Source organism: Lactuca sativa, chromosome 8, assembly GCF_002870075.4.
Source record: "Lactuca sativa cultivar Salinas chromosome 8, Lsat_Salinas_v11, whole genome shotgun sequence".
Lineage (NCBI taxonomy): Eukaryota > Viridiplantae > Streptophyta > Magnoliopsida > Asterales > Asteraceae > Lactuca > Lactuca sativa.
In genome coordinates, this window is record NC_056630.2 from 71,140,114 (window position 1) to 71,149,134 (window position 9,021).

Here is a 9,021-nt window from a genome sequence, read left to right on the forward strand (position 1 = left end):
ATTTCCCTCATGTCTCTCTAAACACTCTCTTTCCGATTCTCTTAGCCTATCTCTTAAATTCCTAGTTCTTTCAAACACTTCATATTATATCCCTTATACATTTAAAAAAAAAAAAAAAAAACTGTTGCTGCACATATGACTCTGGTTGCTTCTCTTCCCATAGCCTTCCTTGTAAGTTTATTCTTCTTGATTTTAATTTTTGTTCATATTGTGTTTATGGTTTAACGGTAAACCCGGAAAAAACCGCCATACCCCCTTATTTGGTATATTTGCATTTTTTTCCTAATAAAATGAACATCTCTTTCAAAATGCTTAGTTTTATCATGAAAAATTGGATTTAAAGCCTACTTGATTGCTGACTCATTATCGCAAAAAAGATCAACAATAACTATATTAGTAAAGTTTAAATCAAACATAATTTTCAATACTCAAATTATTTCACGAGTTAACGAACCAAGAGCCTTATAGTCAAATTCAGTAAAAGATTTGAAAATTGTATATTGTTTTTTACTTCTCCATGATATAAGTAAGTCACCAAAATAGACCAAATAACCAGTTATAGATTTTCTAGAAAAGAGACACTTAGTCCAATCAGCATCTGAAAATCCTCTCAAAACAAGAGAATCAGTTTTTAAATAACGAACCACTTTTCCAGGATTGTTTTTAAGATATCTTAACAGCCTCAAAGTAATTCTTTAACAAGACCTTCTAGGTTTGTGCATAAATAAATGGATAAAGATTAATAAATGAATAGTTATAGTGAGATAGATTAATATTCCAATCAACTTGTAACATCCTGTTTATTAAATAAATAAATGGATACAGATTAATAAATGAATAGTAGCCCTAAATTCGTAATAAGTTACCAGTGATAGTCATAAGGAGCTAAATGATGTAATTTCTTAAAATCTGGGACATTTTTGTAATAAAGTTTTGGAAGCAAGCGTTAAAGAGGAAAATAGGGATTTAAATTGTAATGTTTAGAGAATGAAGGGCTGAATATGTCATAAGTTAGATTTTTGGGGGCTAAGTGTAATTTCCAGATTGATTTGTAAGGATTTCAGAAGTTAGGGAGTGTTTGGTAAATATTAGACTAAAATTTAAGGGATTTTGGAATGTTGAGGGCTGAATGGTAACCCGTCACCCTCATCCCATAAACCTAACCTTAATAGTATTCCTCAGCCGCCAACCTTATGACCTCCACCACCGGCTACTGCGCCCTTTCCTGTTGAAGCCAGAAACCACCGAAGCCAAGCCGTCGGAGAAGCTGCCGACAGTAACGAAAGGCACCACCGGCTACGCTAGAAGTGGGCCGTCACTATCATTCTTTGGTGAAGGTACGACCATCTCTCCTGTCATCTCCATGCACCACCGAGCTCCACTGTTGTTGTGACATTGTCGTTGAAGACGAAGGCTGTAATTGGGGCGTCGTGGAAGTAGGTAATCGAAAGAGCAGTCTGGGGGTGTCGTGTTGCTATTTTCGGTGGGAGTTGCCCACCCTCTTCGCTTCTTCTTCTTCTTCTTCTGTTGCATCACCACCACCACTCCAGGGGCTGTTCCATCGCTATCATCTGCCGTTACTAGCGCTGATGCTCCCGCCGTTCCGAGTCGCTGTCGTCGCCGTACGCCACCAGGTAGGTGGTTGTGTCCATTTTTCCGAGAAAAGACATGTGTGTGTGCTTTTACCACTAGAGTGCATATCGTATGTGTGGTTGCTTGACCGGAACCTAGGAGAAAAGCCACCACCACCACCGTAAAGTGGTGGCTATAGAGTCTAACTACTGCCTGCCGCCACAATGGTGGCTGTGTGGGTGTGCGTATGTCATATTGTGTGTTTCTTTTAGATAAATGTTGTACAATGTAATGTTTAACCGGAGTGTTCAAGGAAAAAAACTTGTCACCACCACCGTGAGGTGAGGTGGTGGTTGCCACCTCACGCCACCATTCTGTCGCCACCAACTGCCACCTTGGGTGGTTGTGTGCATTTGTGTGTGTGATTTTTATTTAGAATGCTTGAACATATTTTAGTCTAAAATCATAACTACCACCACGAGGTGGTGGCGGCCACCGTGAGCCGATGTTGACCACCACTACCCGAGGTGGTAGTAGGTGGTGCCCGACTTAATTAGCATTAATTAACCTAAAAAATTAACCATTTGTCTAATTGGCATGCGTTTGTGCTAGAAACCCTAATTAGGGTTTAGAAAATCGTAATTTTGGATGTTATTTTTGGGATTGTCTAGACCCGCATTTTGGACCATTGGATTGAAATTATGAGTTAAGCCCGACCACACTGTATGATTGACCTAGTAGATTGATGGATTAATGGATTAAGTCCTTAATGGGTTAAGTGTTTCTAATTAACCCTAATCGTTATTTTATGTGAATACCCTAATTATGTTGGGTTTTGAGTTGGGCCTTTCTGTATGGATTCTTGATGGGCCAACTAATAACAAGTATATGGACTAGGGAATTTGGATGGGCTTTAGGGTAAGGCCCATGTGAAGGGTTTGGCCTAATTTGGAAAATTGGTCCATATGTTGGGCTTTGGTTCATTGTTTTACTTTTGGGCCTTTGGAGTGTGATTTTGGGCCTTGGGCATGAATCAAGCTAGGTTGGGGGTAAAATAGTCTTTTTACCCCAAACATGGACTTATGGCTATGTATTGGAACCCAATTATCAATTAGGTGTTGTTTTGATGTTGACAGTTCGGGAATCTGTCATCAAACAGCTAGAGTTTTATCCATGGGACTTCAACAGTGTGAGGTGGGTTACCTTCTTGTATGAGTGAGTCGAAGGCACCAATACCGGCCCACTGGTAGTTGTTTATAGTAGAGATTATTTTCTTTGTGATAATTTTTTGGTATGCCACTGTCTGTTATGATTTATATGCTTATTTCTATGTTATGATGTGGTAGTGGTAGGGGTGAAATAGTCCTAATAACCGGTTGAAATAAACCGGAGGGTAGGTCAGGCACCCGGGTATACCTGGCAGGGTAGGTCGAGCACCCATATATGCTTAACAGGGTAGGTCGAGCATCCAGATATGCCTAACAGTATGTTTATGCTATGTTATTATGTGGTAGTGGTAGGGGATGAAATAGTCTCTGTAACCGGTTGAAATAAACCGGAGGGTAGGTCAGGCGCCCAGAGATGCCTGACACGGTAGGTCGAGCACCCATATATGCTTGAGAGGGTAGGTCGGGCACACAGATATGCCTGACAGGGTAGTCCAGGCACCCACATATTCTTGGAAGTATGTGATTATGTGGTATGATAGGGAAACTTACTAAGCTTCGTGCTTACGGTTTTCAGTTTTGGTTTCAGGTACTTCTTCAAAAGGAAAGGAGCCGGCATGATCACAGCACATCACACTATGATTTACGCATTATGAGATATTTGGGAGTTGTACTATGATATTACTTTTGTATGACATGTTTTGGGTTATTTGAAATACTGGGTTTTGATTTTGAAATGAGTTGACATTATTGATATTTCATACTAATGGTTTTTATAATTACGTAATTAAAAATGAAATCTAGGGTTTGAAGGATTTTTACAAGAAAAATGATTTTCTAAAATAAAAATTAAGGGTTTTTAATAAAGAACAATGAGTGTGATGTGTGCAATCGGCCGACCTCAAGCAAGTTTCCCCCAAGATACCCATACATGTTATGTTATGATATGAATTGTGAATATGTGAACTGCATGCTAGGTTATGGCTAAGGATCTAGGAAGGATGCCTAGTAGGCCTACTGTATGAGCTTGTAGACCTGCATACTAATATTGACGAGTCAGTAATAGGATGGCCTGTTTAGGTTATGCTTGATTGTATGAGCCTTAGAATTACATGATAGTACAGATTCCTGATAAGAGGATGGAATGGATTGATTGGAGTATGTTGGTTAGTTTTTCCGTTATCCGAATGTTGCTTGCTTTGTGTTCTGTGGGAATCTTAGAAATGTAAGCTAGGTATTAAGTGAATATGCTAAGTCACGTGTGGCACAGGCTGGATAATCTCAAAGTAATGGATTTGGCCCTATTGCGCAACTCTCATCCGAGTCTAACAGTTGCAGGGATGAATCTTCTAATCGAAGGATTATTTGAGCCTTCGATCAAGTATAAGTGCTCTGCAGGGACATTTGGTATGTGATACTGTTTCTAGTGGGAACCTCCAGTTATCAGAAGTTCAATAGTTAGTTGGGAGATAAGTGGACTAGATTCAACAATAATGATTCAGTATGGGCGGTCTGTCAGGGAGTCAGACCATCTCGAGACTGCAGAGTTCGAATGGAGTAAATGCATTTATGCTGCAAGGAATTCATTAATCTTCGAGTTGTAATTCCCTGCGAGGTTTGAGCTAAGTTGGCTTAGGAAGGTTGTGGTATACTCAAGATCATGGATATGTTGCTCAGGTGGTCTAGCTAACCGAGATTGATAAGAATGATTTCGAGGATGAGATTTAATTTAAGTGGGGGAGAGTTGTAACATCTCATTTATTAAATAAATAAATGGATAAAGATTAATAAATGAATAGTAGCCATAAATTCGTAATAAGTTACCAATGTTAGTCATAAGGAGCTAAATGACATAATTTCTAGAAATTAGGTCTTTATTGTAATAAAGTTTTGGAAGCAAGGGTTAAAGAGTAAAATAAGGATTTAAATTGTAATGTTTAGAGAAGGAAGGGCTGAATATGTCATAAGTTAGATTTTTAGGGGCTAAGTGTAATTTCCGGATTGATTTGTAAATATTTTAGAAGTCAGGGAGTGTTTGGTAAATATTGGACTAAAATTTAAGGGATTTTGGAATGCCGAGGGCTGAATCGTAACCCGTCATCCTCGTCCCATAACCCTTACCCTAATAGTATTCATCAACTGCCAACCTTATGACCCCAACCACCAGCCGCTGCGCCCTTGCTTGTTGAAGCTGGAAACCACCGAAGCCAAGCCGCTGGAGAAGTTGACGACAACAACGAAGGGCACCACGTAGATGCCAGCAGTGGACTATCGTTGTCATGCTCTAATGAAGGTACGACTATCTCTCCCATCGTCTCCTTGCACCACCGAGCTCCACTATTGCTGTGATGCTGTCGTTGAAGACGAAGGCTGCCATTGGGGCGTCGTGTGTAATGCCCCTAGATCCGAGCTAGTCAATTTAGAGACGTTAAGCGTCAAAAAATGACTTTTTGATAGAATATTATTTAGAATGAGTAATCTTTACTAAGTTGTATTATATGTTACAAGGATTCCGTACATATAAAAAACGTTGAAATCCGGGTTATAACGAAGAAGTTATGACCTGTCGAAGTTTCGCGACAGAACCGACATGACGCAGCGCGACGTAAATAATGAATTTACGATAGAGCGGGATTTAGCCTTAGCGATCTAAACGAAAGTCATAGAATACATTAAACCGAGAGCGTGCATAAAAAGAACGTCCAAATCTGACTTCGTATGAGGAAATTATGATTTTTCTAAGTTTCAGTTTAACAGTATGCAGCCCGAAACTCGAATTTGAGATCGAGTGATTTTTGGTCGAAGAAATCTAAATGAGAATTGAAGATCTCTTTATTAGTAGTGCAATGATAAAAAGACAGACGAAAACGGACGTCGGATGAAGAAGTTATGAAATTATAACGGAGTTTTCCTGTCCCAACCTACTAAAATAATATAATATAAATAAATTCAAAATTAGCCGACAGAGTCTAAACGAAAGTTGTAGATCGTAGTCTCACCTACGCGTGGATATAAAGAACGTCGAAAATAGAGCTCGTATGAGGAAGATATGAATTTTTGAAGTTTATTAAATAATTAAAGTATTTAATTTAAATATAAATTCGATATTATCCGAAGAGGGGGGGGGGGGTCACCGGCCTTATCCACATTACGCCCAACGTAATTCGAAGAATCAGCCCCTATATAAAGGGCGCGAGGGCAGCCGAGTTCCTTGCTCAATTCCTCTCCCATCTCTCCCGTTTTACCTCGTTTTTCGTGCAAGAAATATCCCGAAGCCCCGGTATCATTCCCGAGACCCGAAGCAATTCCCGAAGCCCCGAAGATCCTGAGAAGTAAAGTTTCCGAGCCGAAGCTCTGCCCGCGAGAAGCCAATTTTTGTGAAGATCTTCCAGATCTACCGAAGAATACTACTTCTACAAGTCGTAGTGTTATCCGATCATCTTCTGATCAAGTGAGTGTGTGGTCACTTTCTTCTAACACATAAATATTAAGTATTTGCTATGAAATACGTGCTATGTGTATAATATATTGTTGTTTATTTGAGATGGTTGTGGAATGGACGAATTATATAAGTTTTAATGAGTTAAACTATATATGTATTTTGTATCTAAGAATATGTTGGGTAGAAAATGGGTAGATGAGGTTGTTGGTAGGTGATAAAAGATGGGTTGGACCATGAGATAAAAGGATAAAGAGATAAAATTGTTTTAGATCTGGATGTATGGATCAGATCAGGAGGTTAGTTTTAGATCCGAGAGTATGGATCAGATCAAGAGGTTAGTTTTAGATCCGAGAGTATGGATCAAATCAAGAGGTTAGTTTTAGATCCGGGAATATGGATTAGGTAAGGAGGTAAATTTTAGATCCGAGAGTACGGATTATGTATTTTTGAATTATGTGTTCATTCGATAAGGTATCATGTGTATAGTCCCTTTTATGAACGTGATTTTAATATGTGTATTGATTAAAGTATGAAATATACATATGTATGTGAAGTATTTGTTATTGTCCGAAATACGGGTTAGATATATTTGATGATATACAACGTGCGAATCAGTTATGGTTCAATATGTGTTAAGATGTGAATATATGATATTATTACTTAAAACTCTGTGTTAAGTATACACTAGTTAGCATTGCCTAAACGGAGTTAATATCGAAAATTGATTATAATCATTGCAAGCTTGCCTAGTGATGGGTTAAGACTTAAATAGGGATGTTTAGTTCCATTAAGTTTGGACATTGAGTAGCCTCATATTAAGAGTACGTCCTACGAATAGAAGTACATTTTTTGTATGAAGTCCTTTTCAAAGCTCTGTGTCTTAGGTGCTGCTTGTGTCAGGGTACTATTATGTTCTCGGGTACGAGTCTTTCGCATACCAGAGTACTATCATGTGCCAGAAGTACTATCATGTACAAAGTCTTTTTGACAATTTTGTGTGTCGGTTACGGGAGCATACGGGAGTACTCTAGTAGTATTTCGCCATACTTTTATTTTGAGAGAGATTTGGAGTCAGCGTTTCTTTTATGAAGTGATCGACCGAGCTTCATATGTTAGCGTTTTCTTTCACGAAGTAATTAAGGGAACTTCGTAGACTTCCTAATAAAGTGTGTCGGTAATAGACCACTTCTAGGTATGTCAGGTGTTATATTGCTGGATAGGGTGCGTCTGGGGGTGAAATACCTCATGTATTCAGGCCACTGCTAGGCAAAGTTCGATGTTGGGATAGGTAGAGTCTGGGGGTATAATACCTCATGATAGTCAGACCACGCCTAGGCATTGTTATCTAGATAACTACCCCTGAATTAACTGTCTTGAGGTTCTTTCTTTTACGAACGAAGGTTCATGGTGAAACTGATTCCATTCCCCTCATTTGATGTCTTTATTGATCCTCGTTTGCTGCCAGGGAATTTCTGAAGCAGCTTCGTCAGTTTGTGGTTCATATCGATTCCTTAGGCTAGATCTCGTAAGATCATTGTATAGGGTCAGTATGTGAGGATCGACAGGATGGGATATATTGTTTTAGAAATATGATTTATATGTGTTTATAATATTAGTGGTTTTGCAGGATCGAGATATACTTTATTATCACATGGTTTGAACTAAGAGCTTTCGTACTCTGTGTTCCTTAGGTGATTGAGTTCACTAGGGATATTTGAACTAAGTGTTCACTAGATGTTTTGAACTATGTGTTCGCCAGGGATATTTGAACTAAGTGTTCATTAGGTGTTTTTGAACTAAGTGTTCATTAGGTGTTTTTGAACTAAGTGTTCATTAGGTATTTTTGAACGGAGTGTGTTCAATGGGTTTTCTTGAACTAGGTGTTCATTAATTATTTTGAACTGCGTGTTCACCAGATGTAATCTAAGAACCATGGCAGCACTAGACTTTATGCCAATTCCTTAGGACAATTCTTAGCAATGAATGGGAGAAGGGTAATTGGTTCTTAGGGTAAATCTCTATGAAATAAAGGAAGATAATGGGGGTGGGTAATTGGATTTATTGTTTGATAATTAAATATAATAATTATATTATTGTGGGTTGAAAACCCTATATGCTCACCAGGCTCCCAAGCCTGACCCACTCAATTTTCTTTGCGTTACAGGTGATGGCACAAGGGTATAAGTTAGTGGACATGACGAGAGATTTTGGATTATAGGCCAATAGTTATGAATAACTGTTGTAAGGTCTATTTTGTTCTGTTTATGCTTTTGGTCTGTATTGAACATGACATCCCGAGATTTTGTTATATAATGAAAATACATTTCTTTAAAGAAATGATTTGATAATTTTTATCATATTTTGTTTTGGGGACAAATTCCACAACTGTTTTCTTTAAAAGGTTGCTCTGATTTTAAAAACAAAGAATAAAGAAATCGGTCTTTTCTGGCCTTGAAATTGGGGATGTCACATCATGGCAGTAGGTAATCGGAAGAGCAATCACATTCCCACGGGTCTATTGAATCTAGGCTGGTTCCTTGTTCTCGCCCATTATTATTGGTGATAACATTTACTTCCTTAAATTTGTAAATGTCAATTAAAGTCTATGCTGCAAAATATATTCAAGAGGCACTTTAGTCTATATTTATTAGTGGTTTGTTTATCGATCATGTACCTATAGTTGTTTTTGCTGAAAAGGATTGTGACAAAATTATAAACATGATTTGACAACATGATCAGTTTGATTTCAAACCAAACCAGAACGTTTTACATGTACTATTACAACCGAGTCTCACTACAAGTTTCCTATTTAACTCTCATACAAAATACACTCAAATATTG